This window comes from Eleutherodactylus coqui, unplaced genomic scaffold (genome assembly GCF_035609145.1).
Source record: "Eleutherodactylus coqui strain aEleCoq1 unplaced genomic scaffold, aEleCoq1.hap1 HAP1_SCAFFOLD_306, whole genome shotgun sequence".
Taxonomy (NCBI): Eukaryota; Metazoa; Chordata; class Amphibia; order Anura; family Eleutherodactylidae; genus Eleutherodactylus; species Eleutherodactylus coqui.
The window spans coordinates 21,809-49,417 of NW_027102221.1; the positions used below are offsets into that span (position 1 = coordinate 21,809).

At 55.7% G+C, this 27,609-nt stretch overlaps 18 non-coding genes and 1 pseudogene across 18 annotated transcripts; all 19 read right to left on the bottom strand.

Annotated features, from left to right (window-relative positions):
• Positions 1 to 128: 128 nt before the first annotated feature.
• On the bottom strand, positions 129 to 292 carry LOC136599700 (U1 spliceosomal RNA). Its single transcript, XR_010789218.1, has one exon. It is a non-coding gene; the product is annotated as a U1 spliceosomal RNA (small nuclear RNA).
• A 1,040-nt stretch (positions 293 to 1,332) lies between these two features.
• On the bottom strand, positions 1,333 to 1,496 carry LOC136599703 (U1 spliceosomal RNA). Its single transcript, XR_010789220.1, has one exon. It is a non-coding gene; the product is annotated as a U1 spliceosomal RNA (small nuclear RNA).
• A 1,041-nt stretch (positions 1,497 to 2,537) lies between these two features.
• LOC136599704 (U1 spliceosomal RNA) lies at positions 2,538 to 2,701 on the bottom strand. The gene has a single exon (XR_010789221.1). It is a non-coding gene; the product is annotated as a U1 spliceosomal RNA (small nuclear RNA).
• A 1,040-nt stretch (positions 2,702 to 3,741) lies between these two features.
• Positions 3,742 to 3,905, bottom strand: LOC136599705 (U1 spliceosomal RNA). The gene has a single exon (XR_010789222.1). It is a non-coding gene; the product is annotated as a U1 spliceosomal RNA (small nuclear RNA).
• A 1,040-nt stretch (positions 3,906 to 4,945) lies between these two features.
• LOC136599706 (U1 spliceosomal RNA) lies at positions 4,946 to 5,109 on the bottom strand. The gene has a single exon (XR_010789223.1). It is a non-coding gene; the product is annotated as a U1 spliceosomal RNA (small nuclear RNA).
• A 1,040-nt stretch (positions 5,110 to 6,149) lies between these two features.
• LOC136599707 (U1 spliceosomal RNA) lies at positions 6,150 to 6,313 on the bottom strand. Its single transcript, XR_010789224.1, has one exon. It is a non-coding gene; the product is annotated as a U1 spliceosomal RNA (small nuclear RNA).
• A 1,042-nt stretch (positions 6,314 to 7,355) lies between these two features.
• LOC136599708 (U1 spliceosomal RNA) lies at positions 7,356 to 7,519 on the bottom strand. The gene has a single exon (XR_010789225.1). It is a non-coding gene; the product is annotated as a U1 spliceosomal RNA (small nuclear RNA).
• A 1,040-nt stretch (positions 7,520 to 8,559) lies between these two features.
• LOC136599695 (U1 spliceosomal RNA) lies at positions 8,560 to 8,713 on the bottom strand (annotated as a pseudogene).
• A 6,072-nt stretch (positions 8,714 to 14,785) lies between these two features.
• Positions 14,786 to 14,949, bottom strand: LOC136599709 (U1 spliceosomal RNA). The gene has a single exon (XR_010789226.1). It is a non-coding gene; the product is annotated as a U1 spliceosomal RNA (small nuclear RNA).
• A 1,040-nt stretch (positions 14,950 to 15,989) lies between these two features.
• LOC136599710 (U1 spliceosomal RNA) lies at positions 15,990 to 16,153 on the bottom strand. Its single transcript, XR_010789227.1, has one exon. It is a non-coding gene; the product is annotated as a U1 spliceosomal RNA (small nuclear RNA).
• Positions 16,154 to 17,193: 1,040 nt separating this feature from the next.
• On the bottom strand, positions 17,194 to 17,357 carry LOC136599711 (U1 spliceosomal RNA). Its single transcript, XR_010789228.1, has one exon. It is a non-coding gene; the product is annotated as a U1 spliceosomal RNA (small nuclear RNA).
• Positions 17,358 to 18,397: 1,040 nt separating this feature from the next.
• LOC136599712 (U1 spliceosomal RNA) lies at positions 18,398 to 18,561 on the bottom strand. Its single transcript, XR_010789229.1, has one exon. It is a non-coding gene; the product is annotated as a U1 spliceosomal RNA (small nuclear RNA).
• A 1,040-nt stretch (positions 18,562 to 19,601) lies between these two features.
• Positions 19,602 to 19,765, bottom strand: LOC136599715 (U1 spliceosomal RNA). The gene has a single exon (XR_010789231.1). It is a non-coding gene; the product is annotated as a U1 spliceosomal RNA (small nuclear RNA).
• Positions 19,766 to 20,805: 1,040 nt separating this feature from the next.
• LOC136599716 (U1 spliceosomal RNA) lies at positions 20,806 to 20,969 on the bottom strand. The gene has a single exon (XR_010789232.1). It is a non-coding gene; the product is annotated as a U1 spliceosomal RNA (small nuclear RNA).
• Positions 20,970 to 22,009: 1,040 nt separating this feature from the next.
• LOC136599717 (U1 spliceosomal RNA) lies at positions 22,010 to 22,173 on the bottom strand. The gene has a single exon (XR_010789233.1). It is a non-coding gene; the product is annotated as a U1 spliceosomal RNA (small nuclear RNA).
• Positions 22,174 to 23,213: 1,040 nt separating this feature from the next.
• On the bottom strand, positions 23,214 to 23,377 carry LOC136599718 (U1 spliceosomal RNA). The gene has a single exon (XR_010789234.1). It is a non-coding gene; the product is annotated as a U1 spliceosomal RNA (small nuclear RNA).
• Positions 23,378 to 24,417: 1,040 nt separating this feature from the next.
• Positions 24,418 to 24,581, bottom strand: LOC136599719 (U1 spliceosomal RNA). The gene has a single exon (XR_010789235.1). It is a non-coding gene; the product is annotated as a U1 spliceosomal RNA (small nuclear RNA).
• A 1,040-nt stretch (positions 24,582 to 25,621) lies between these two features.
• Positions 25,622 to 25,785, bottom strand: LOC136599720 (U1 spliceosomal RNA). The gene has a single exon (XR_010789236.1). It is a non-coding gene; the product is annotated as a U1 spliceosomal RNA (small nuclear RNA).
• A 1,041-nt stretch (positions 25,786 to 26,826) lies between these two features.
• On the bottom strand, positions 26,827 to 26,990 carry LOC136599721 (U1 spliceosomal RNA). The gene has a single exon (XR_010789237.1). It is a non-coding gene; the product is annotated as a U1 spliceosomal RNA (small nuclear RNA).
• Between the last annotated feature and the right edge of the window lie 619 nt (positions 26,991 to 27,609).

Genomic DNA, 27,609 nt, shown 5'->3' on the forward strand with positions numbered 1-27,609 from the left:
CTTTGTCCCGAGGCAGAGCCCAAGCAAAGCGGTGGGCCAGGGGAGAGCAATGGACTCGAGCAAGCAGCTGGACCTGCTAGCAGCAGTCCCGAGGAGGAGAAGAGCACTGTTTTTGAACCAGAGTAAATCAGGGGAAAGCGCGAACGCAGTCCCCCACTACCACAAATTATGCAGTCGAGTTTCCCGCATTTGGGGAAATCGCAGGGGTCAGCACACCCGGAGTGCAATGGATGAGCCTCACCCTGGGAGAACCACCTTAGTGATCATGGTATCTCCCCTGCCAGGTAAGTATGAGTTGCTCGGCGCCTGCCAGACGAGCCGCCCTCGGACGCAGCCCTGCTAGATCGCTGCGACTTTGTCGCCGTTTCCCAGGCGGGGGCCGCAAAGCGCCTGTAGGGATCGGCAGGCATCCTTGGCTCCGGCGCCGGGAGAGTGGGTGATGCCCCGCCGGTCTTCTTTTCCTGGAGCACCCCAAGCTTCTTCAACCACAGGCTCACTCCCAAGATGCACAGCAGCCTGCTCATTAGCATATGGGGGCGGGCCTTCGCCGCCACGCCCCACCGAGCAGTGCCAGCTCTCGACTAGGCATGGCAAACGCCCCCCGAAAGGCACGAGAGGCGTGCTCCGAGTTGCACGTTGCAGCTGGGGGAAAGGCCAGCAAGGCCCAAAGCAGCAGCAGCAGGCACAGCGAGGAGCCTCGTCTTAGACCAGGCAGGCACAATGATGATGTGCAGGAGAGAATGCACGGGGCGCAACGGTCCAGCAAGCCAAATGCTGAGGAGAGATGCTGTGAGAAGGAAGTCGCTCCAAAAGGTGGCTCCATAGATAAAAGAGAGAGAGAGAGAGAAAAAGAGAGAGAGAGAGAGAAAGAGAGAGAGAGAGAGAGAAAAAGAGAGAGAGAGAGAGAGAAAGAGAGCGAGCGCACACAGGTACAAGTGAAATGACAACAAACTTCCCCAAGCAAAAAACACCCCATTGTTACATTGTTTCTTGCCAATGGAAGGCTCCTCACACTGTTGCTCGGTGTCCGTCCACGAGGGGGAGACAGAGGCTGCTTAAGTACTGCTCAATCTGCTATTCCGGCGGCCGCACGCCGTCCAAGCGAGGAGCCCCCGGGACGGAGCAGCAGTGAGAGCGACGACGATCCGGGATGGGGGCTGGAATCGTCCTTTTGGAAAGGTCCCAGGTTAATGGTCGAGATACCCTTTGTCCCGAGGCAGAGCCCAAGCAAAGCGGTGGGCCAGGGGAGAGCAATGGACTCGAGCAAGCAGCTGGACCTGCTAGCAGCAGTCCCGAGGAGGAGAAGAGCACTGTTTTTGAACCAGAGTAAATCAGGGGAAAGCGCGAACGCAGTCCCCCACTACCACAAATTATGCAGTCGAGTTTCCCGCATTTGGGGAAATCGCAGGGGTCAGCACACCCGGAGTGCAATGGATGAGCCTCACCCTGGGAGAACCACCTTAGTGATCATGGTATCTCCCCTGCCAGGTAAGTATGAGTTGCTCGGCGCCTGCCAGACGAGCCGCCCTCGGACGCAGCCCTGCTAGATCGCTGCGACTTTGTCGCCGTTTCCCAGGCGGGGGCCGCAAAGCGCCTGTAGGGATCGGCAGGCATCCTTGGCTCCGGCGCCGGGAGAGTGGGTGATGCCCCGCCGGTCTTCTTTTCCTGGAGCACCCCAAGCTTCTTCAACCACAGGCTCACTCCCAAGATGCACAGCAGCCTGCTCATTAGCATATGGGGCGGGCCTTCGCCGCCACGCCCCACCGAGCAGTGCCAGCTCTCGACTAGGCATGGCAAACGCCCCCCGAAAGGCACGAGAGGCGTGCTCCGAGTTGCACGTTGCAGCTGGGGGAAAGGCCAGCAAGGCCCAAAGCAGCAGCAGCAGGCACAGCGAGGAGCCTCGTCTTAGACCAGGCAGGCACAATGATGATGTGCAGGAGAGAATGCACGGGGCGCAACGGTCCAGCAAGCCAAATGCTGAGGAGAGATGCTGTGAGAAGGAAGTCGCTCCAAAAGGTGGCTCCATAGATAAAAGAGAGAGAGAGAGAGAAAAAGAGAGAGAGAGAGAGAGAAAGAGAGAGAGAGAGAGAGAAAAAGAGAGAGAGAGAGAGAGAAAGAGAGCGAGCGCACACAGGTACAAGTGAAATGACAACAAACTTCCCCAAGCAAAAAACACCCCATTGTTACATTGTTTCTTGCCAATGGAAGGCTCCTCACACTGTTGCTCGGTGTCCGTCCACGAGGGGGAGACAGAGGCTGCTTAAGTACTGCTCAATCTGCTATTCCGGCGGCCGCACGCCGTCCAAGCGAGGAGCCCCCGGGACGGAGCAGCAGTGAGAGCGACGACGATCCGGGATGGGGGCTGGAATCGTCCTTTTGGAAAGGTCCCAGGTTAATGGTCGAGATACCCTTTGTCCCGAGGCAGAGCCCAAGCAAAGCGGTGGGCCAGGGGAGAGCAATGGACTCGAGCAAGCAGCTGGACCTGCTAGCAGCAGTCCCGAGGAGGAGAAGAGCACTGTTTTTGAACCAGAGTAAATCAGGGGAAAGCGCGAACGCAGTCCCCCACTACCACAAATTATGCAGTCGAGTTTCCCGCATTTGGGGAAATCGCAGGGGTCAGCACACCCGGAGTGCAATGGATGAGCCTCACCCTGGGAGAACCACCTTAGTGATCATGGTATCTCCCCTGCCAGGTAAGTATGAGTTGCTCGGCGCCTGCCAGACGAGCCGCCCTCGGACGCAGCCCTGCTAGATCGCTGCGACTTTGTCGCCGTTTCCCAGGCGGGGGCCGCAAAGCGCCTGTAGGGATCGGCAGGCATCCTTGGCTCCGGCGCCGGGAGAGTGGGTGATGCCCCGCCGGTCTTCTTTTCCTGGAGCACCCCAAGCTTCTTCAACCACAGGCTCACTCCCAAGATGCACAGCAGCCTGCTCATTAGCATATGGGGGCGGGCCTTCGCCGCCACGCCCCACCGAGCAGTGCCAGCTCTCGACTAGGCATGGCAAACGCCCCCCGAAAGGCACGAGAGGCGTGCTCCGAGTTGCACGTTGCAGCTGGGGGAAAGGCCAGCAAGGCCCAAAGCAGCAGCAGCAGGCACAGCGAGGAGCCTCGTCTTAGACCAGGCAGGCACAATGATGATGTGCAGGAGAGAATGCACGGGGCGCAACGGTCCAGCAAGCCAAATGCTGAGGAGAGATGCTGTGAGAAGGAAGTCGCTCCAAAAGGTGGCTCCATAGATAAAAGAGAGAGAGAGAGAGAAAAAGAGAGAGAGAGAGAGAAAGAGAGAGAGAGAGAGAGAAAAAGAGAGAGAGAGAGAGAGAAAGAGAGCGAGCGCACACAGGTACAAGTGAAATGACAACAAACTTCCCCAAGCAAAAAACACCCCATTGTTACATTGTTTCTTGCCAATGGAAGGCTCCTCACACTGTTGCTCGGTGTCCGTCCACGAGGGGGAGACAGAGGCTGCTTAAGTACTGCTCAATCTGCTATTCCGGCGGCCGCACGCCGTCCAAGCGAGGAGCCCCCGGGACGGAGCAGCAGTGAGAGCGACGACGATCCGGGATGGGGGCTGGAATCGTCCTTTTGGAAAGGTCCCAGGTTAATGGTCGAGATACCCTTTGTCCCGAGGCAGAGCCCAAGCAAAGCGGTGGGCCAGGGGAGAGCAATGGACTCGAGCAAGCAGCTGGACCTGCTAGCAGCAGTCCCGAGGAGGAGAAGAGCACTGTTTTTGAACCAGAGTAAATCAGGGGAAAGCGCGAACGCAGTCCCCCACTACCACAAATTATGCAGTCGAGTTTCCCGCATTTGGGGAAATCGCAGGGGTCAGCACACCCGGAGTGCAATGGATGAGCCTCACCCTGGGAGAACCACCTTAGTGATCATGGTATCTCCCCTGCCAGGTAAGTATGAGTTGCTCGGCGCCTGCCAGACGAGCCGCCCTCGGACGCAGCCCTGCTAGATCGCTGCGACTTTGTCGCCGTTTCCCAGGCGGGGGCCGCAAAGCGCCTGTAGGGATCGGCAGGCATCCTTGGCTCCGGCGCCGGGAGAGTGGGTGATGCCCCGCCGGTCTTCTTTTCCTGGAGCACCCCAAGCTTCTTCAACCACAGGCTCACTCCCAAGATGCACAGCAGCCTGCTCATTAGCATATGGGGGCGGGCCTTCGCCGCCACGCCCCACCGAGCAGTGCCAGCTCTCGACTAGGCATGGCAAACGCCCCCCGAAAGGCACGAGAGGCGTGCTCCGAGTTGCACGTTGCAGCTGGGGGAAAGGCCAGCAAGGCCCAAAGCAGCAGCAGCAGGCACAGCGAGGAGCCTCGTCTTAGACCAGGCAGGCACAATGATGATGTGCAGGAGAGAATGCACGGGGCGCAACGGTCCAGCAAGCCAAATGCTGAGGAGAGATGCTGTGAGAAGGAAGTCGCTCCAAAAGGTGGCTCCATAGATAAAAGAGAGAGAGAGAGAGAAAAAGAGAGAGAGAGAGAGAAAGAGAGAGAGAGAGAGAGAAAAAGAGAGAGAGAGAGAGAGAAAGAGAGCGAGCGCACACAGGTACAAGTGAAATGACAACAAACTTCCCCAAGCAAAAAACACCCCATTGTTACATTGTTTCTTGCCAATGGAAGGCTCCTCACACTGTTGCTCGGTGTCCGTCCACGAGGGGGAGACAGAGGCTGCTTAAGTACTGCTCAATCTGCTATTCCGGCGGCCGCACGCCGTCCAAGCGAGGAGCCCCCGGGACGGAGCAGCAGTGAGAGCGACGACGATCCGGGATGGGGGCTGGAATCGTCCTTTTGGAAAGGTCCCAGGTTAATGGTCGAGATACCCTTTGTCCCGAGGCAGAGCCCAAGCAAAGCGGTGGGCCAGGGGAGAGCAATGGACTCGAGCAAGCAGCTGGACCTGCTAGCAGCAGTCCCGAGGAGGAGAAGAGCACTGTTTTTGAACCAGAGTAAATCAGGGGAAAGCGCGAACGCAGTCCCCCACTACCACAAATTATGCAGTCGAGTTTCCCGCATTTGGGGAAATCGCAGGGGTCAGCACACCCGGAGTGCAATGGATGAGCCTCACCCTGGGAGAACCACCTTAGTGATCATGGTATCTCCCCTGCCAGGTAAGTATGAGTTGCTCGGCGCCTGCCAGACGAGCCGCCCTCGGACGCAGCCCTGCTAGATCGCTGCGACTTTGTCGCCGTTTCCCAGGCGGGGGCCGCAAAGCGCCTGTAGGGATCGGCAGGCATCCTTGGCTCCGGCGCCGGGAGAGTGGGTGATGCCCCGCCGGTCTTCTTTTCCTGGAGCACCCCAAGCTTCTTCAACCACAGGCTCACTCCCAAGATGCACAGCAGCCTGCTCATTAGCATATGGGGGCGGGCCTTCGCCGCCACGCCCCACCGAGCAGTGCCAGCTCTCGACTAGGCATGGCAAACGCCCCCCGAAAGGCACGAGAGGCGTGCTCCGAGTTGCACGTTGCAGCTGGGGGAAAGGCCAGCAAGGCCCAAAGCAGCAGCAGCAGGCACAGCGAGGAGCCTCGTCTTAGACCAGGCAGGCACAATGATGATGTGCAGGAGAGAATGCACGGGGCGCAACGGTCCAGCAAGCCAAATGCTGAGGAGAGATGCTGTGAGAAGGAAGTCGCTCCAAAAGGTGGCTCCATAGATAAAAGAGAGAGAGAGAGAGAAAAAGAGAGAGAGAGAGAGAAAGAGAGAGAGAGAGAGAGAAAAAGAGAGAGAGAGAGAGAGAAAGAGAGCGAGCGCACACAGGTACAAGTGAAATGACAACAAACTTCCCCAAGCAAAAAACACCCCATTGTTACATTGTTTCTTGCCAATGGAAGGCTCCTCACACTGTTGCTCGGTGTCCGTCCACGAGGGGGAGACAGAGGCTGCTTAAGTACTGCTCAATCTGCTATTCCGGCGGCCGCACGCCGTCCAAGCGAGGAGCCCCCGGGACGGAGCAGCAGTGAGAGCGACGACGATCCGGGATGGGGGCTGGAATCGTCCTTTTGGAAAGGTCCCAGGTTAATGGTCGAGATACCCTTTGTCCCGAGGCAGAGCCCAAGCAAAGCGGTGGGCCAGGGGAGAGCAATGGACTCGAGCAAGCAGCTGGACCTGCTAGCAGCAGTCCCGAGGAGGAGAAGAGCACTGTTTTTGAACCAGAGTAAATCAGGGGAAAGCGCGAACGCAGTCCCCCACTACCACAAATTATGCAGTCGAGTTTCCCGCATTTGGGGAAATCGCAGGGGTCAGCACACCCGGAGTGCAATGGATGAGCCTCACCCTGGGAGAACCACCTTAGTGATCATGGTATCTCCCCTGCCAGGTAAGTATGAGTTGCTCGGCGCCTGCCAGACGAGCCGCCCTCGGACGCAGCCCTGCTAGATCGCTGCGACTTTGTCGCCGTTTCCCAGGCGGGGGCCGCAAAGCGCCTGTAGGGATCGGCAGGCATCCTTGGCTCCGGCGCCGGGAGAGTGGGTGATGCCCCGCCGGTCTTCTTTTCCTGGAGCACCCCAAGCTTCTTCAACCACAGGCTCACTCCCAAGATGCACAGCAGCCTGCTCATTAGCATATGGGGGCGGGCCTTCGCCGCCACGCCCCACCGAGCAGTGCCAGCTCTCGACTAGGCATGGCAAACGCCCCCCGAAAGGCACGAGAGGCGTGCTCCGAGTTGCACGTTGCAGCTGGGGGAAAGGCCAGCAAGGCCCAAAGCAGCAGCAGCAGGCACAGCGAGGAGCCTCGTCTTAGACCAGGCAGGCACAATGATGATGTGCAGGAGAGAATGCACGGGGCGCAACGGTCCAGCAAGCCAAATGCTGAGGAGAGATGCTGTGAGAAGGAAGTCGCTCCAAAAGGTGGCTCCATAGATAAAAGAGAGAGAGAGAGAGAAAAAGAGAGAGAGAGAGAGAGAAAGAGAGAGAGAGAGAGAGAAAAAGAGAGAGAGAGAGAGAGAAAGAGAGCGAGCGCACACAGGTACAAGTGAAATGACAACAAACTTCCCCAAGCAAAAAACACCCCATTGTTACATTGTTTCTTGCCAATGGAAGGCTCCTCACACTGTTGCTCGGTGTCCGTCCACGAGGGGGAGACAGAGGCTGCTTAAGTACTGCTCAATCTGCTATTCCGGCGGCCGCACGCCGTCCAAGCGAGGAGCCCCCGGGACGGAGCAGCAGTGAGAGCGACGACGATCCGGGATGGGGGCTGGAATCGTCCTTTTGGAAAGGTCCCAGGTTAATGGTCGAGATACCCTTTGTCCCGAGGCAGAGCCCAAGCAAAGCGGTGGGCCAGGGGAGAGCAATGGACTCGAGCAAGCAGCTGGACCTGCTAGCAGCAGTCCCGAGGAGGAGAAGAGCACTGTTTTTGAACCAGAGTAAATCAGGGGAAAGCGCGAACGCAGTCCCCCACTACCACAAATTATGCAGTCGAGTTTCCCGCATTTGGGGAAATCGCAGGGGTCAGCACACCCGGAGTGCAATGGATGAGCCTCACCCTGGGAGAACCACCTTAGTGATCATGGTATCTCCCCTGCCAGGTAAGTATGAGTTGCTCGGCGCCTGCCAGACGAGCCGCCCTCGGACGCAGCCCTGCTAGATCGCTGCGACTTTGTCGCCGTTTCCCAGGCGGGGGCCGCAAAGCGCCTGTAGGGATCGGCAGGCATCCTTGGCTCCGGCGCCGGGAGAGTGGGTGATGCCCCGCCGGTCTTCTTTTCCTGGAGCACCCCAAGCTTCTTCAACCACAGGCTCACTCCCAAGATGCACAGCAGCCTGCTCATTAGCATATGGGGGCGGGCCTTCGCCGCCACGCCCCACCGAGCAGTGCCAGCTCTCGACTAGGCATGGCAAACGCCCCCCGAAAGGCACGAGAGGCGTGCTCCGAGTTGCACGTTGCAGCTGGGGGAAAGGCCAGCAAGGCCCAAAGCAGCAGCAGCAGGCACAGCGAGGAGCCTCGTCTTAGACCAGGCAGGCACAATGATGATGTGCAGGAGAGAATGCACGGGGCGCAACGGTCCAGCAAGCCAAATGCTGAGGAGAGATGCTGTGAGAAGGAAGTCGCTCCAAAAGGTGGCTCCATAGATAAAAGAGAGAGAGAGAGAGAAAAAGAGAGAGAGAGAGAGAAAGAGAGAGAGAGAGAGAGAAAAAGAGAGAGAGAGAGAGAGAAAGAGAGCGAGCGCACACAGGTACAAGTGAAATGACAACAAACTTCCCCAAGCAAAAAACACCCCATTGTTACATTGTTTCTTGCCAATGGAAGGCTCCTCACACTGTTGCTCGGTGTCCGTCCACGAGGGGGAGACAGAGGCTGCTTAAGTACTGCTCAATCTGCTATTCCGGCGGCCGCACGCCGTCCAAGCGAGGAGCCCCCGGGACGGAGCAGCAGTGAGAGCGACGACGATCCGGGATGGGGGCTGGAATCGTCCTTTTGGAAAGGTCCCAGGTTAATGGTCGAGATACCCTTTGTCCCGAGGCAGAGCCCAAGCAAAGCGGTGGGCCAGGGGAGAGCAATGGACTCGAGCAAGCAGCTGGACCTGCTAGCAGCAGTCCCGAGGAGGAGAAGAGCACTGTTTTTGAACCAGAGTAAATCAGGGGAAAGCGCGAACGCAGTCCCCCACTACCACAAATTATGCAGTCGAGTTTCCCGCATTTGGGGAAATCGCAGGGGTCAGCACACCCGGAGTGCAATGGATGAGCCTCACCCTGGGAGAACCTTTTTTTTTTTTTTTTTCCTTTTTTTTTTTTTATTCTTTTTTTTGACAATCAGCGTGTAACCCCAGATATCATAATCTCAACATGATACCATGTCGGTCTAACACAATCATCATCTTGTCAGGAAAAAGTCACAACAATACAAACAAGACAAATACAATACAGAATATTACCCACAAAATACCAGATCCTTCCATTTTTTGGTCTTCCACACCCCCTCTGCATCATCAAATCCACGTTTAGCACCATCCCATTGGTAACAAAAATAAAGTTTGGATAACAGCACTCTCACACACTCATCTTCAGACAGTTCCTGTTTCTGAAAAACTAAAATATTTCTTGTATCCCACAAAACCTCCTTCATACATGCCATAATTAACCAAAGGACACGAGCTTTTTTGTCACCACCTGCCCCATGCCCAAAAAGAACCACCTCAAAATTCATAAAAGTTACCCCTGTTAATTCTTTTACTAAAGGACCCACCCTCCTCCAAAGATCTCTGGCAAACAAGCAGTTCCAGAATAAATGTAAAATACTCTCTTTGCCACCACATCTCATTCTGGGGCACACATCCGTTCTTACTAAATCTCTTTTTTTCTGGACCTCTCTTACCGGTAGGACACCGTGCATGCCCATCCAAACCACGTCACGCTGTTTATTGGTCATACCATCCATTCTCATCTTTTTCCACACATTTGAAACAGCTGGACCTCTAAGCAAATTAATTTCACACATGACTTCCTTCTCACGCATAAATTTCACAACTTTCTTCTTCCCGACCATATCGTCCACACTTAAAGCTTCCAGGTTATGATCCCTGACAAAGCGCTCAATTACAGTATAGTGTCGGGGTACCACATCACATCTAGGGAACCTACTGCTAGCTTCCATCCATCCAAGCCGGATCAGCATCCACCCAGATTTGTACCTCAGCATACAAGCAGCTTTACATTCTTTCTTGCACAAGGTCCCTATCAAGGCAATGTAATTAACCCTCAAATACCTTTCCAGGTCAGGAAAATCAATTCCCCCCTTGCACCACCCTTTCACGACATCCATGCGCTTCAAACGCTCCATCCTACCTCCCCAAAGGAACAAAAAGAGAACCCTATTCATCTTTCTGATAATAACTGCATTGGGTGGAAACACATTAGCTATGTACAAAATTATTGGCAGAATAACCATTTTTACAATTAAGGACTTACCACTAAAACTTAAATTTCTCATCCGCCAGAAATTAAGCTTATTTGCAACTCTTGTCCCTACCTCATCCCAACTCTCGGTCCCATTCAGATCACTGTTGAACACCACACCCAACACTTTTAACCCACCATCCACAGAAGCAATCTCACTATCACTTTCATATCCTCCAAAGCATTTCAAACTGCATTTATCCCAGTTCACTTTGAAACCTGACGCACCACAAAATAAGTTGATTAATAACTTTGCTCTATTCAAGGACGCCTTGCTCTCACATACTAGTCCAATGTCGTCCATATAGCCTAGCACTTTCAAAGTTTTGCCACCACTGCCCGGCACATGTACACCTCTCATGACCTTGTCTTTCCTCAGGAGCAACAACAAAGGCTCAATGGCAATGATAAATAGAATAGGGGACATGGGGCATCCCTGCCGGACGCCAGAACGCATGCTCACCCTATCAGTCAAGACACCGTTTACCATCACTCTACTATTGGCCTCCTCATACATTCCGCGGATCACATCCACTAAGGGTTTAGGAAAGCCCATTCTAATCAACACGCTAAACATAAAGTTATGATCGACACGATCGAATGCCTTCTCAAAATCAATTCCGCATACAATCAAACTCCTTTTACGTACCAGGTAATCGTCAATTACATCTCTTAAAAAAAGTAAATTGTCTGATATTCTCCTGCCAGGCACCGCACACACTTGGTCCTCCTCAATCACACTGGAAATTACTTCCCTCATTCTATTAGCCACAATCTTCGCTAGAAGCTTGTAATCCGCATTCAACAAGGTTATTGGACGCCAGTTTTTCAAATTTGCCCTAGCACCTTTTTTGTGAATTAAGGTAATGACACCATCCTTCATAGACTTACAAATGGTTCCATTCGTCCAACACCACCTAATCACCTCACAGACATCACCACCAATAACACTCCAAAAGGTGGTATAAAATTCCGCCGGTAATCCATCGGCACCTGGAGTCTTGTTTTTCGCTGCAGAGGCTACAGCCGCTTTTACCTCCTCATCACAGATTATATCACCCAGCACAGCTTTATCATCCTCACAAACTTCTCTATCAATCCCGCTCAGAATGAAATCATACATGCTCTTATCACATTCCCTAACCTGATATAGATCCTGAAAAAAATCAGCAATCACACCTAGCATCCTCTCCCCCTCCTGCTCCACACCACAATCATCCAGCACTTTATTAATATCTTTTTTTCCGGCACACACTTTTCTAAAGAAGAACCTACTACACTTCTCATCCAATTCCATACATTCCACCTTCGCTCTGTAAATAATTCCCTTACCTCTCTCATACAGACATTTATTCAGGTCCTTTCTCACTTTTTCAATTTCACTCTCCACATCATAGCCTAAAGCTCTCATTTTACACAGAAAATTTAAACGCACAGTGAAACCCTCATGCAATTTTCTTTTTCTCCTTGCCACCTTACAACTCCATTTCCTAAAAAAGAAGGCACATTCACGCTTGGTCCAATCCCACCAAGCCCCCACATCCTGAAAACTACTTTTTCTTTGCTGCCAGCACATGTACGCTTTTTTAAAGCTAGCTTGAATTCCATCATCTTTCAGTAAACTTATATTTAGCTTCCATATACCCTTCCCTCTTACGCTACTCTCATCTACCACCACCTCGCACCCCACACATTCATGGTCAGAAAAACCAACATTAAATTGCACTGTGGACACACAAATTAAACCTTTGCTGATAAAAAGAAAATCTATTCTGGACTTGACTATGCCAGTGTCCGAAAAATAAGTAGGAGCGGGATGCTCACAGCATTGTTTAACAGCATCCTTCAAAGAAAAATCCTCAATAAGGTCTTGTAGCATTTTGCCGGAAGTATCCATCTTTGGCCCCCCCGGACCTACCCTATCATTTGCATGGATAACAGTATTAAAATCCCCAACTAACAAAAGGGGGGTTCTACCCACTAGATACAATTTTAATTTTTCAAACAAAGTAATTCTGTCAGCATTCCCCACAGGTGCATACATGTTAATCAGTTTCCCTTCCCACCCATGAAAACTAAAATTCACCATTACACATCTGCCCACCTCAATGACTGTATAACTATTAATCCTAACATCTCTATTTTTACACAACACACACACACCATCGTTTCGATTTAAGTCAGAACCTGACCAAACACTTTCTCCACCACTCCACTCCTCAGTGCTTACAAAGGAATTAATTCCACATTCCTGCAGGCATATAATGTCTGCATCGTACCCCTTGATGATATCCAAAATGGCGACTCTACGCGCTTTATCAGCAAACACCCTTACATTCAGGGTGTAGACCTTTAGAGTGATCATTCGGCTGACATGTCACTACCGAATTTCCTCACCTGACCCTCATCCAAGTAACTAGGGCCAGGGGAGGCAGCCGGGGTATATATTGGAGACCCCTCAGACTCTGAAGACACGTTCAAGTCCATGGCTAGCACGTCAAACCGGTTACTGGTTTTTAGCAAAGTGTCACTCTCTTCTATCCTGGGTTTTTTTGACTTTTTCTTTGACTTCCCAGATAAATCAGATGCCTTCCGGACAGGTGACACATAAGACGCCATAGTCTCCATATCCTCCTGCGACTCTGACCACTCTATTACCTGACTGGAGGAGCCATCCTCTTGCTCAGTTAGCTCCACACTCACAGCAGCGGGAACCTCAGCTGCTGGACTTTCAACAGGACAAGTCTCAGCAACCACATCTTCACTCACAGGTGCAGCTTCAGCAGTTATCAGCACCTGGACACACTGGGGTGTGGCTCCAGTAGAAACCAGCACCTGGTCACACCGGGGTGTGGCTCCAGTAGAAATCAGCTGCTGGTCACACCGGGGTGTGGCTCCAGCAGTAATCACCACCTGTTCACTCTGCTGAGCAGCTCCCTCGTTAGCCTCAACAGGCTCAATAGCTTCATGCAACTCAGTGGCCGCAGCTGCAGCCGCAGCTTGAGCTTTAAGGGCTGAACGTACAACCGCAGCTGCATAAGAAACACTCTGTAGGTCTTCATCCACAGCAGGTCTTTCATCCCTCCTTCTAAAGGCACTACCGGCGTACTTGTCGCACTCCCGAGCCACGTGACCAGGTATCCCACAGATATCGCATGAACGAGGTCCCGGGCAGGCACCCGCCTCATGCCCTGCCTGTCGGCAGTTTCTGCACACCCTGCCAGTTGGGCAGACCTCCGTCAAATGGCCATACTTAAAACAGCTCTTACAGTACTTTGGCTGACCAGGGTAAAATAGGTAACCCCTGTTCCCACCGATGTTAAAATTGGCTGGGGGGTGAGCCAAACCTCCCACATTTCCACGTTCAGACTTCAGTCGAACCCAAAATCTCACTTTACTGTTGTAAATCCCAAAGCGATTGTATAACTGGGTTCCACCCTTCACAGAGTCACAGTATCTGCTCAAAAAGGCTTTCACCAAGTCAATATCTGTGTAAGGATTGTACAGATGAACAGTCAGTGGTTTCTCTTCCCTTCCAAAAAGAGGGTACACAGATATGCCCTCTACGTCCGCCAACACTTGCCGCATCCTTTCATAGAAGTCCAAACACACATGCTCAGCATAGAAAGTAACGTCATATCTACCGACAGAAGGGAAATCCTGAAGAGCGAACACGTGGTCCAGGCTCCAGCCCCCGACCTCCTCAATTAGGTGACGAACAATGTATTGCAAATCATAAGAACTCCTCTTCGCCTCTGCAACTTCCAACCGCACACTGTTCTTCAAGGAAACTGCCATAATGCAGAATAATGTCACGCCTCAACCTAGAAGGAGAAAAACGGGACAACGATACTCTACCCTGGGAGAACCACCTTAGTGATCATGGTATCTCCCCTGCCAGGTAAGTATGAGTTGCTCGGCGCCTGCCAGACGAGCCGCCCTCGGACGCAGCCCTGCTAGATCGCTGCGACTTTGTCGCCGTTTCCCAGGCGGGGGCCGCAAAGCGCCTGTAGGGATCGGCAGGCATCCTTGGCTCCGGCGCCGGGAGAGTGGGTGATGCCCCGCCGGTCTTCTTTTCCTGGAGCACCCCAAGCTTCTTCAACCACAGGCTCACTCCCAAGATGCACAGCAGCCTGCTCATTAGCATATGGGGGCGGGCCTTCGCCGCCACGCCCCACCGAGCAGTGCCAGCTCTCGACTAGGCATGGCAAACGCCCCCCGAAAGGCACGAGAGGCGTGCTCCGAGTTGCACGTTGCAGCTGGGGGAAAGGCCAGCAAGGCCCAAAGCAGCAGCAGCAGGCACAGCGAGGAGCCTCGTCTTAGACCAGGCAGGCACAATGATGATGTGCAGGAGAGAATGCACGGGGCGCAACGGTCCAGCAAGCCAAATGCTGAGGAGAGATGCTGTGAGAAGGAAGTCGCTCCAAAAGGTGGCTCCATAGATAAAAGAGAGAGAGAGAGAGAAAAAGAGAGAGAGAGAGAGAGAAAGAGAGCGAGCGCACACAGGTACAAGTGAAATGACAACAAACTTCCCCAAGCAAAAAACACCCCATTGTTACATTGTTTCTTGCCAATGGAAGGCTCCTCACACTGTTGCTCGGTGTCCGTCCACGAGGGGGAGACAGAGGCTGCTTAAGTACTGCTCAATCTGCTATTCCGGCGGCCGCACGCCGTCCAAGCGAGGAGCCCCCGGGACGGAGCAGCAGTGAGAGCGACGACGATCCGGGATGGGGGCTGGAATCGTCCTTTTGGAAAGGTCCCAGGTTAATGGTCGAGATACCCTTTGTCCCGAGGCAGAGCCCAAGCAAAGCGGTGGGCCAGGGGAGAGCAATGGACTCGAGCAAGCAGCTGGACCTGCTAGCAGCAGTCCCGAGGAGGAGAAGAGCACTGTTTTTGAACCAGAGTAAATCAGGGGAAAGCGCGAACGCAGTCCCCCACTACCACAAATTATGCAGTCGAGTTTCCCGCATTTGGGGAAATCGCAGGGGTCAGCACACCCGGAGTGCAATGGATGAGCCTCACCCTGGGAGAACCACCTTAGTGATCATGGTATCTCCCCTGCCAGGTAAGTATGAGTTGCTCGGCGCCTGCCAGACGAGCCGCCCTCGGACGCAGCCCTGCTAGATCGCTGCGACTTTGTCGCCGTTTCCCAGGCGGGGGCCGCAAAGCGCCTGTAGGGATCGGCAGGCATCCTTGGCTCCGGCGCCGGGAGAGTGGGTGATGCCCCGCCGGTCTTCTTTTCCTGGAGCACCCCAAGCTTCTTCAACCACAGGCTCACTCCCAAGATGCACAGCAGCCTGCTCATTAGCATATGGGGGCGGGCCTTCGCCGCCACGCCCCACCGAGCAGTGCCAGCTCTCGACTAGGCATGGCAAACGCCCCCCGAAAGGCACGAGAGGCGTGCTCCGAGTTGCACGTTGCAGCTGGGGGAAAGGCCAGCAAGGCCCAAAGCAGCAGCAGCAGGCACAGCGAGGAGCCTCGTCTTAGACCAGGCAGGCACAATGATGATGTGCAGGAGAGAATGCACGGGGCGCAACGGTCCAGCAAGCCAAATGCTGAGGAGAGATGCTGTGAGAAGGAAGTCGCTCCAAAAGGTGGCTCCATAGATAAAAGAGAGAGAGAGAGAGAAAAAGAGAGAGAGAGAGAGAAAGAGAGAGAGAGAGAGAGAAAAAGAGAGAGAGAGAGAGAGAAAGAGAGCGAGCGCACACAGGTACAAGTGAAATGACAACAAACTTCCCCAAGCAAAAAACACCCCATTGTTACATTGTTTCTTGCCAATGGAAGGCTCCTCACACTGTTGCTCGGTGTCCGTCCACGAGGGGGAGACAGAGGCTGCTTAAGTACTGCTCAATCTGCTATTCCGGCGGCCGCACGCCGTCCAAGCGAGGAGCCCCCGGGACGGAGCAGCAGTGAGAGCGACGACGATCCGGGATGGGGGCTGGAATCGTCCTTTTGGAAAGGTCCCAGGTTAATGGTCGAGATACCCTTTGTCCCGAGGCAGAGCCCAAGCAAAGCGGTGGGCCAGGGGAGAGCAATGGACTCGAGCAAGCAGCTGGACCTGCTAGCAGCAGTCCCGAGGAGGAGAAGAGCACTGTTTTTGAACCAGAGTAAATCAGGGGAAAGCGCGAACGCAGTCCCCCACTACCACAAATTATGCAGTCGAGTTTCCCGCATTTGGGGAAATCGCAGGGGTCAGCACACCCGGAGTGCAATGGATGAGCCTCACCCTGGGAGAACCACCTTAGTGATCATGGTATCTCCCCTGCCAGGTAAGTATGAGTTGCTCGGCGCCTGCCAGACGAGCCGCCCTCGGACGCAGCCCTGCTAGATCGCTGCGACTTTGTCGCCGTTTCCCAGGCGGGGGCCGCAAAGCGCCTGTAGGGATCGGCAGGCATCCTTGGCTCCGGCGCCGGGAGAGTGGGTGATGCCCCGCCGGTCTTCTTTTCCTGGAGCACCCCAAGCTTCTTCAACCACAGGCTCACTCCCAAGATGCACAGCAGCCTGCTCATTAGCATATGGGGGCGGGCCTTCGCCGCCACGCCCCACCGAGCAGTGCCAGCTCTCGACTAGGCATGGCAAACGCCCCCCGAAAGGCACGAGAGGCGTGCTCCGAGTTGCACGTTGCAGCTGGGGGAAAGGCCAGCAAGGCCCAAAGCAGCAGCAGCAGGCACAGCGAGGAGCCTCGTCTTAGACCAGGCAGGCACAATGATGATGTGCAGGAGAGAATGCACGGGGCGCAACGGTCCAGCAAGCCAAATGCTGAGGAGAGATGCTGTGAGAAGGAAGTCGCTCCAAAAGGTGGCTCCATAGATAAAAGAGAGAGAGAGAGAGAAAAAGAGAGAGAGAGAGAGAAAGAGAGAGAGAGAGAGAGAAAAAGAGAGAGAGAGAGAGAGAAAGAGAGCGAGCGCACACAGGTACAAGTGAAATGACAACAAACTTCCCCAAGCAAAAAACACCCCATTGTTACATTGTTTCTTGCCAATGGAAGGCTCCTCACACTGTTGCTCGGTGTCCGTCCACGAGGGGGAGACAGAGGCTGCTTAAGTACTGCTCAATCTGCTATTCCGGCGGCCGCACGCCGTCCAAGCGAGGAGCCCCCGGGACGGAGCAGCAGTGAGAGCGACGACGATCCGGGATGGGGGCTGGAATCGTCCTTTTGGAAAGGTCCCAGGTTAATGGTCGAGATACCCTTTGTCCCGAGGCAGAGCCCAAGCAAAGCGGTGGGCCAGGGGAGAGCAATGGACTCGAGCAAGCAGCTGGACCTGCTAGCAGCAGTCCCGAGGAGGAGAAGAGCACTGTTTTTGAACCAGAGTAAATCAGGGGAAAGCGCGAACGCAGTCCCCCACTACCACAAATTATGCAGTCGAGTTTCCCGCATTTGGGGAAATCGCAGGGGTCAGCACACCCGGAGTGCAATGGATGAGCCTCACCCTGGGAGAACCACCTTAGTGATCATGGTATCTCCCCTGCCAGGTAAGTATGAGTTGCTCGGCGCCTGCCAGACGAGCCGCCCTCGGACGCAGCCCTGCTAGATCGCTGCGACTTTGTCGCCGTTTCCCAGGCGGGGGCCGCAAAGCGCCTGTAGGGATCGGCAGGCATCCTTGGCTCCGGCGCCGGGAGAGTGGGTGATGCCCCGCCGGTCTTCTTTTCCTGGAGCACCCCAAGCTTCTTCAACCACAGGCTCACTCCCAAGATGCACAGCAGCCTGCTCATTAGCATATGGGGGCGGGCCTTCGCCGCCACGCCCCACCGAGCAGTGCCAGCTCTCGACTAGGCATGGCAAACGCCCCCCGAAAGGCACGAGAGGCGTGCTCCGAGTTGCACGTTGCAGCTGGGGGAAAGGCCAGCAAGGCCCAAAGCAGCAGCAGCAGGCACAGCGAGGAGCCTCGTCTTAGACCAGGCAGGCACAATGATGATGTGCAGGAGAGAATGCACGGGGCGCAACGGTCCAGCAAGCCAAATGCTGAGGAGAGATGCTGTGAGAAGGAAGTCGCTCCAAAAGGTGGCTCCATAGATAAAAGAGAGAGAGAGAGAGAAAAAGAGAGAGAGAGAGAGAAAGAGAGAGAGAGAGAGAGAAAAAGAGAGAGAGAGAGAGAGAAAGAGAGCGAGCGCACACAGGTACAAGTGAAATGACAACAAACTTCCCCAAGCAAAAAACACCCCATTGTTACATTGTTTCTTGCCAATGGAAGGCTCCTCACACTGTTGCTCGGTGTCCGTCCACGAGGGGGAGACAGAGGCTGCTTAAGTACTGCTCAATCTGCTATTCCGGCGGCCGCACGCCGTCCAAGCGAGGAGCCCCCGGGACGGAGCAGCAGTGAGAGCGACGACGATCCGGGATGGGGGCTGGAATCGTCCTTTTGGAAAGGTCCCAGGTTAATGGTCGAGATACCCTTTGTCCCGAGGCAGAGCCCAAGCAAAGCGGTGGGCCAGGGGAGAGCAATGGACTCGAGCAAGCAGCTGGACCTGCTAGCAGCAGTCCCGAGGAGGAGAAGAGCACTGTTTTTGAACCAGAGTAAATCAGGGGAAAGCGCGAACGCAGTCCCCCACTACCACAAATTATGCAGTCGAGTTTCCCGCATTTGGGGAAATCGCAGGGGTCAGCACACCCGGAGTGCAATGGATGAGCCTCACCCTGGGAGAACCACCTTAGTGATCATGGTATCTCCCCTGCCAGGTAAGTATGAGTTGCTCGGCGCCTGCCAGACGAGCCGCCCTCGGACGCAGCCCTGCTAGATCGCTGCGACTTTGTCGCCGTTTCCCAGGCGGGGGCCGCAAAGCGCCTGTAGGGATCGGCAGGCATCCTTGGCTCCGGCGCCGGGAGAGTGGGTGATGCCCCGCCGGTCTTCTTTTCCTGGAGCACCCCAAGCTTCTTCAACCACAGGCTCACTCCCAAGATGCACAGCAGCCTGCTCATTAGCATATGGGGGCGGGCCTTCGCCGCCACGCCCCACCGAGCAGTGCCAGCTCTCGACTAGGCATGGCAAACGCCCCCCGAAAGGCACGAGAGGCGTGCTCCGAGTTGCACGTTGCAGCTGGGGGAAAGGCCAGCAAGGCCCAAAGCAGCAGCAGCAGGCACAGCGAGGAGCCTCGTCTTAGACCAGGCAGGCACAATGATGATGTGCAGGAGAGAATGCACGGGGCGCAACGGTCCAGCAAGCCAAATGCTGAGGAGAGATGCTGTGAGAAGGAAGTCGCTCCAAAAGGTGGCTCCATAGATAAAAGAGAGAGAGAGAGAGAAAAAGAGAGAGAGAGAGAGAAAGAGAGAGAGAGAGAGAGAAAAAGAGAGAGAGAGAGAGAGAAAGAGAGCGAGCGCACACAGGTACAAGTGAAATGACAACAAACTTCCCCAAGCAAAAAACACCCCATTGTTACATTGTTTCTTGCCAATGGAAGGCTCCTCACACTGTTGCTCGGTGTCCGTCCACGAGGGGGAGACAGAGGCTGCTTAAGTACTGCTCAATCTGCTATTCCGGCGGCCGCACGCCGTCCAAGCGAGGAGCCCCCGGGACGGAGCAGCAGTGAGAGCGACGACGATCCGGGATGGGGGCTGGAATCGTCCTTTTGGAAAGGTCCCAGGTTAATGGTCGAGATACCCTTTGTCCCGAGGCAGAGCCCAAGCAAAGCGGTGGGCCAGGGGAGAGCAATGGACTCGAGCAAGCAGCTGGACCTGCTAGCAGCAGTCCCGAGGAGGAGAAGAGCACTGTTTTTGAACCAGAGTAAATCAGGGGAAAGCGCGAACGCAGTCCCCCACTACCACAAATTATGCAGTCGAGTTTCCCGCATTTGGGGAAATCGCAGGGGTCAGCACACCCGGAGTGCAATGGATGAGCCTCACCCTGGGAGAACCACCTTAGTGATCATGGTATCTCCCCTGCCAGGTAAGTATGAGTTGCTCGGCGCCTGCCAGACGAGCCGCCCTCGGACGCAGCCCTGCTAGATCGCTGCGACTTTGTCGCCGTTTCCCAGGCGGGGGCCGCAAAGCGCCTGTAGGGATCGGCAGGCATCCTTGGCTCCGGCGCCGGGAGAGTGGGTGATGCCCCGCCGGTCTTCTTTTCCTGGAGCACCCCAAGCTTCTTCAACCACAGGCTCACTCCCAAGATGCACAGCAGCCTGCTCATTAGCATATGGGGGCGGGCCTTCGCCGCCACGCCCCACCGAGCAGTGCCAGCTCTCGACTAGGCATGGCAAACGCCCCCCGAAAGGCACGAGAGGCGTGCTCCGAGTTGCACGTTGCAGCTGGGGGAAAGGCCAGCAAGGCCCAAAGCAGCAGCAGCAGGCACAGCGAGGAGCCTCGTCTTAGACCAGGCAGGCACAATGATGATGTGCAGGAGAGAATGCACGGGGCGCAACGGTCCAGCAAGCCAAATGCTGAGGAGAGATGCTGTGAGAAGGAAGTCGCTCCAAAAGGTGGCTCCATAGATAAAAGAGAGAGAGAGAGAGAAAAAGAGAGAGAGAGAGAGAAAGAGAGAGAGAGAGAGAGAAAAAGAGAGAGAGAGAGAGAGAAAGAGAGCGAGCGCACACAGGTACAAGTGAAATGACAACAAACTTCCCCAAGCAAAAAACACCCCATTGTTACATTGTTTCTTGCCAATGGAAGGCTCCTCACACTGTTGCTCGGTGTCCGTCCACGAGGGGGAGACAGAGGCTGCTTAAGTACTGCTCAATCTGCTATTCCGGCGGCCGCACGCCGTCCAAGCGAGGAGCCCCCGGGACGGAGCAGCAGTGAGAGCGACGACGATCCGGGATGGGGGCTGGAATCGTCCTTTTGGAAAGGTCCCAGGTTAATGGTCGAGATACCCTTTGTCCCGAGGCAGAGCCCAAGCAAAGCGGTGGGCCAGGGGAGAGCAATGGACTCGAGCAAGCAGCTGGACCTGCTAGCAGCAGTCCCGAGGAGGAGAAGAGCACTGTTTTTGAACCAGAGTAAATCAGGGGAAAGCGCGAACGCAGTCCCCCACTACCACAAATTATGCAGTCGAGTTTCCCGCATTTGGGGAAATCGCAGGGGTCAGCACACCCGGAGTGCAATGGATGAGCCTCACCCTGGGAGAACCACCTTAGTGATCATGGTATCTCCCCTGCCAGGTAAGTATGAGTTGCTCGGCGCCTGCCAGACGAGCCGCCCTCGGACGCAGCCCTGCTAGATCGCTGCGACTTTGTCGCCGTTTCCCAGGCGGGGGCCGCAAAGCGCCTGTAGGGATCGGCAGGCATCCTTGGCTCCGGCGCCGGGAGAGTGGGTGATGCCCCGCCGGTCTTCTTTTCCTGGAGCACCCCAAGCTTCTTCAACCACAGGCTCACTCCCAAGATGCACAGCAGCCTGCTCATTAGCATATGGGGGCGGGCCTTCGCCGCCACGCCCCACCGAGCAGTGCCAGCTCTCGACTAGGCATGGCAAACGCCCCCCGAAAGGCACGAGAGGCGTGCTCCGAGTTGCACGTTGCAGCTGGGGGAAAGGCCAGCAAGGCCCAAAGCAGCAGCAGCAGGCACAGCGAGGAGCCTCGTCTTAGACCAGGCAGGCACAATGATGATGTGCAGGAGAGAATGCACGGGGCGCAACGGTCCAGCAAGCCAAATGCTGAGGAGAGATGCTGTGAGAAGGAAGTCGCTCCAAAAGGTGGCTCCATAGATAAAAGAGAGAGAGAGAGAGAAAAAGAGAGAGAGAGAGAGAAAGAGAGAGAGAGAGAGAGAAAAAGAGAGAGAGAGAGAGAGAAAGAGAGCGAGCGCACACAGGTACAAGTGAAATGACAACAAACTTCCCCAAGCAAAAAACACCCCATTGTTACATTGTTTCTTGCCAATGGAAGGCTCCTCACACTGTTGCTCGGTGTCCGTCCACGAGGGGGAGACAGAGGCTGCTTAAGTACTGCTCAATCTGCTATTCCGGCGGCCGCACGCCGTCCAAGCGAGGAGCCCCCGGGACGGAGCAGCAGTGAGAGCGACGACGATCCGGGATGGGGGCTGGAATCGTCCTTTTGGAAAGGTCCCAGGTTAATGGTCGAGATACCCTTTGTCCCGAGGCAGAGCCCAAGCAAAGCGGTGGGCCAGGGGAGAGCAATGGACTCGAGCAAGCAGCTGGACCTGCTAGCAGCAGTCCCGAGGAGGAGAAGAGCACTGTTTTTGAACCAGAGTAAATCAGGGGAAAGCGCGAACGCAGTCCCCCACTACCACAAATTATGCAGTCGAGTTTCCCGCATTTGGGGAAATCGCAGGGGTCAGCACACCCGGAGTGCAATGGATGAGCCTCACCCTGGGAGAACCACCTTAGTGATCATGGTATCTCCCCTGCCAGGTAAGTATGAGTTGCTCGGCGCCTGCCAGACGAGCCGCCCTCGGACGCAGCCCTGCTAGATCGCTGCGACTTTGTCGCCGTTTCCCAGGCGGGGGCCGCAAAGCGCCTGTAGGGATCGGCAGGCATCCTTGGCTCCGGCGCCGGGAGAGTGGGTGATGCCCCGCCGGTCTTCTTTTCCTGGAGCACCCCAAGCTTCTTCAACCACAGGCTCACTCCCAAGATGCACAGCAGCCTGCTCATTAGCATATGGGGGCGGGCCTTCGCCGCCACGCCCCACCGAGCAGTGCCAGCTCTCGACTAGGCATGGCAAACGCCCCCCGAAAGGCACGAGAGGCGTGCTCCGAGTTGCACGTTGCAGCTGGGGGAAAGGCCAGCAAGGCCCAAAGCAGCAGCAGCAGGCACAGCGAGGAGCCTCGTCTTAGACCAGGCAGGCACAATGATGATGTGCAGGAGAGAATGCACGGGGCGCAACGGTCCAGCAAGCCAAATGCTGAGGAGAGATGCTGTGAGAAGGAAGTCGCTCCAAAAGGTGGCTCCATAGATAAAAGAGAGAGAGAGAGAGAAAAAGAGAGAGAGAGAGAGAAAGAGAGAGAGAGAGAGAGAAAAAGAGAGAGAGAGAGAGAGAAAGAGAGCGAGCGCACACAGGTACAAGTGAAATGACAACAAACTTCCCCAAGCAAAAAACACCCCATTGTTACATTGTTTCTTGCCAATGGAAGGCTCCTCACACTGTTGCTCGGTGTCCGTCCACGAGGGGGAGACAGAGGCTGCTTAAGTACTGCTCAATCTGCTATTCCGGCGGCCGCACGCCGTCCAAGCGAGGAGCCCCCGGGACGGAGCAGCAGTGAGAGCGACGACGATCCGGGATGGGGGCTGGAATCGTCCTTTTGGAAAGGTCCCAGGTTAATGGTCGAGATACCCTTTGTCCCGAGGCAGAGCCCAAGCAAAGCGGTGGGCCAGGGGAGAGCAATGGACTCGAGCAAGCAGCTGGACCTGCTAGCAGCAGTCCCGAGGAGGAGAAGAGCACTGTTTTTGAACCAGAGTAAATCAGGGGAAAGCGCGAACGCAGTCCCCCACTACCACAAATTATGCAGTCGAGTTTCCCGCATTTGGGGAAATCGCAGGGGTCAGCACACCCGGAGTGCAATGGATGAGCCTCACCCTGGGAGAACCACCTTAGTGATCATGGTATCTCCCCTGCCAGGTAAGTATGAGTTGCTCGGCGCCTGCCAGACGAGCCGCCCTCGGACGCAGCCCTGCTAGATCGCTGCGACTTTGTCGCCGTTTCCCAGGCGGGGGCCGCAAAGCGCCTGTAGGGATCGGCAGGCATCCTTGGCTCCGGCGCCGGGAGAGTGGGTGATGCCCCGCCGGTCTTCTTTTCCTGGAGCACCCCAAGCTTCTTCAACCACAGGCTCACTCCCAAGATGCACAGCAGCCTGCTCATTAGCATATGGGGGCGGGCCTTCGCCGCCACGCCCCACCGAGCAGTGCCAGCTCTCGACTAGGCATGGCAAACGCCCCCCGAAAGGCACGAGAGGCGTGCTCCGAGTTGCACGTTGCAGCTGGGGGAAAGGCCAGCAAGGCCCAAAGCAGCAGCAGCAGGCACAGCGAGGAGCCTCGTCTTAGACCAGGCAGGCACAATGATGATGTGCAGGAGAGAATGCACGGGGCGCAACGGTCCAGCAAGCCAAATGCTGAGGAGAGATGCTGTGAGAAGGAAGTCGCTCCAAAAGGTGGCTCCATAGATAAAAGAGAGAGAGAGAGAGAAAAAGAGAGAGAGAGAGAGAAAGAGAGAGAGAGAGAGAGAAAAAGAGAGAGAGAGAGAGAGAAAGAGAGCGAGCGCACACAGGTACAAGTGAAATGACAACAAACTTCCCCAAGCAAAAAACACCCCATTGTTACATTGTTTCTTGCCAATGGAAGGCTCCTCACACTGTTGCTCGGTGTCCGTCCACGAGGGGGAGACAGAGGCTGCTTAAGTACTGCTCAATCTGCTATTCCGGCGGCCGCACGCCGTCCAAGCGAGGAGCCCCCGGGACGGAGCAGCAGTGAGAGCGACGACGATCCGGGATGGGGGCTGGAATCGTCCTTTTGGAAAGGTCCCAGGTTAATGGTCGAGATACCCTTTGTCCCGAGGCAGAGCCCAAGCAAAGCGGTGGGCCAGGGGAGAGCAATGGACTCGAGCAAGCAGCTGGACCTGCTAGCAGCAGTCCCGAGGAGGAGAAGAGCACTGTTTTTGAACCAGAGTAAATCAGGGGAAAGCGCGAACGCAGTCCCCCACTACCACAAATTATGCAGTCGAGTTTCCCGCATTTGGGGAAATCGCAGGGGTCAGCACACCCGGAGTGCAATGGATGAGCCTCACCCTGGGAGAACCACCTTAGTGATCATGGTATCTCCCCTGCCAGGTAAGTATGAGTTGCTCGGCGCCTGCCAGACGAGCCGCCCTCGGACGCAGCCCTGCTAGATCGCTGCGACTTTGTCGCCGTTTCCCAGGCGGGGGCCGCAAAGCGCCTGTAGGGATCGGCAGGCATCCTTGGCTCCGGCGCCGGGAGAGTGGGTGATGCCCCGCCGGTCTTCTTTTCCTGGAGCACCCCAAGCTTCTTCAACCACAGGCTCACTCCCAAGATGCACAGCAGCCTGCTCATTAGCATATGGGGGCGGGCCTTCGCCGCCACGCCCCACCGAGCAGTGCCAGCTCTCGACTAGGCATGGCAAACGCCCCCCGAAAGGCACGAGAGGCGTGCTCCGAGTTGCACGTTGCAGCTGGGGGAAAGGCCAGCAAGGCCCAAAGCAGCAGCAGCAGGCACAGCGAGGAGCCTCGTCTTAGACCAGGCAGGCACAATGATGATGTGCAGGAGAGAATGCACGGGGCGCAACGGTCCAGCAAGCCAAATGCTGAGGAGAGATGCTGTGAGAAGGAAGTCGCTCCAAAAGGTGGCTCCATAGATAAAAGAGAGAGAGAGAGAGAAAAAGAGAGAGAGAGAGAGAAAGAGAGAGAGAGAGAGAGAAAAAGAGAGAGAGAGAGAGAGAAAGAGAGCGAGCGCACACAGGTACAAGTGAAATGACAACAAACTTCCCCAAGCAAAAAACACCCCATTGTTACATTGTTTCTTGCCAATGGAAGGCTCCTCACACTGTTGCTCGGTGTCCGTCCACGAGGGGGAGACAGAGGCTGCTTAAGTACTGCTCAATCTGCTATTCCGGCGGCCGCACGCCGTCCAAGCGAGGAGCCCCCGGGACGGAGCAGCAGTGAGAGCGACGACGATCCGGGATGGGGGCTGGAATCGTCCTTTTGGAAAGGTCCCAGGTTAATGGTCGAGATACCCTTTGTCCCGAGGCAGAGCCCAAGCAAAGCGGTGGGCCAGGGGAGAGCAATGGACTCGAGCAAGCAGCTGGACCTGCTAGCAGCAGTCCCGAGGAGGAGAAGAGCACTGTTTTTGAACCAGAGTAAATCAGGGGAAAGCGCGAACGCAGTCCCCCACTACCACAAATTATGCAGTCGAGTTTCCCGCATTTGGGGAAATCGCAGGGGTCAGCACACCCGGAGTGCAATGGATGAGCCTCACCCTGGGAGAACCACCTTAGTGATCATGGTATCTCCCCTGCCAGGTAAGTATGAGTTGCTCGGCGCCTGCCAGACGAGCCGCCCTCGGACGCAGCCCTGCTAGATCGCTGCGACTTTGTCGCCGTTTCCCAGGCGGGGGCCGCAAAGCGCCTGTAGGGATCGGCAGGCATCCTTGGCTCCGGCGCCGGGAGAGTGGGTGATGCCCCGCCGGTCTTCTTTTCCTGGAGCACCCCAAGCTTCTTCAACCACAGGCTCACTCCCAAGATGCACAGCAGCCTGCTCATTAGCATATGGGGGCGGGCCTTCGCCGCCACGCCCCACCGAGCAGTGCCAGCTCTCGACTAGGCATGGCAAACGCCCCCCGAAAGGCACGAGAGGCGTGCTCCGAGTTGCACGTTGCAGCTGGGGGAAAGGCCAGCAAGGCCCAAAGCAGCAGCAGCAGGCACAGCGAGGAGCCTCGTCTTAGACCAGGCAGGCACAATGATGATGTGCAGGAGAGAATGCACGGGGCGCAACGGTCCAGCAAGCCAAATGCTGAGGAGAGATGCTGTGAGAAGGAAGTCGCTCCAAAAGGTGGCTCCATAGATAAAAGAGAGAGAGAGAGAGAAAAAGAGAGAGAGAGAGAGAAAGAGAGAGAGAGAGAGAGAAAAAGAGAGAGAGAGAGAGAGAAAGAGAGCGAGCGCACACAGGTACAAGTGAAATGACAACAAACTTCCCCAAGCAAAAAACACCCCATTGTTACATTGTTTCTTGCCAATGGAAGGCTCCTCACACTGTTGCTCGGTGTCCGTCCACGAGGGGGAGACAGAGGCTGCTTAAGTACTGCTCAATCTGCTATTCCGGCGGCCGCACGCCGTCCAAGCGAGGAGCCCCCGGGACGGAGCAGCAGTGAGAGCGACGACGATCCGGGATGGGGGCTGGAATCGTCCTTTTGGAAAGGTCCCAGGTTAATGGTCGAGATACCCTTTGTCCCGAGGCAGAGCCCAAGCAAAGCGGTGGGCCAGGGAGAGAGCAATGGACTCGAGCAAGCAGCTGGACCTGCTAGCAGCAGTCCCGAGGAGGAGAAGAGCACTGTTTTTGAACCAGAGTAAATCAGGGGAAAGCGCGAACGCAGTCCCCCACTACCACAAATTATGCAGTCGAGTTTCCCGCATTTGGGGAAATCGCAGGGGTCAGCACACCCGGAGTGCAATGGATGAGCCTCACCCTGGGAGAACCACCTTAGTGATCATGGTATCTCCCCTGCCAGGTAAGTATGAGTTGCTCGGCGCCTGCCAGACGAGCCGCCCTCGGACGCAGCCCTGCTAGATCGCTGCGACTTTGTCGCCGTTTCCCAGGCGGGGGCCGCAAAGCGCCTGTAGGGATCGGCAGGCATCCTTGGCTCCGGCGCCGGGAGAGTGGGTGATGCCCCGCCGGTCTTCTTTTCCTGGAGCACCCCAAGCTTCTTCAACCACAGGCTCACTCCCAAGATGCACAGCAGCCTGCTCATTAGCATATGGGGGCGGGCCTTCGCCGCCACGCCCCACCGAGCAGTGCCAGCTCTCGACTAGGCATGGCAAACGCCCCCCGAAAGGCACGAGAGGCGTGCTCCGAGTTGCACGTTGCAGCTGGGGGAAAGGCCAGCAAGGCCCAAAGCAGCAGCAGCAGGCACAGCGAGGAGCCTCGTCTTAGACCAGGCAGGCACAATGATGATGTGCAGGAGAGAATGCACGGGGCGCAACGGTCCAGCAAGCCAAATGCTGAGGAGAGATGCTGTGAGAAGGAAGTCGCTCCAAAAGGTGGCTCCATAGATAAAAGAGAGAGAGAGAGAGAAAAAGAGAGAGAGAGAGAGAAAGAGAGAGAGAGAGAGAGAAAAAGAGAGAGAGAGAGAGAGAAA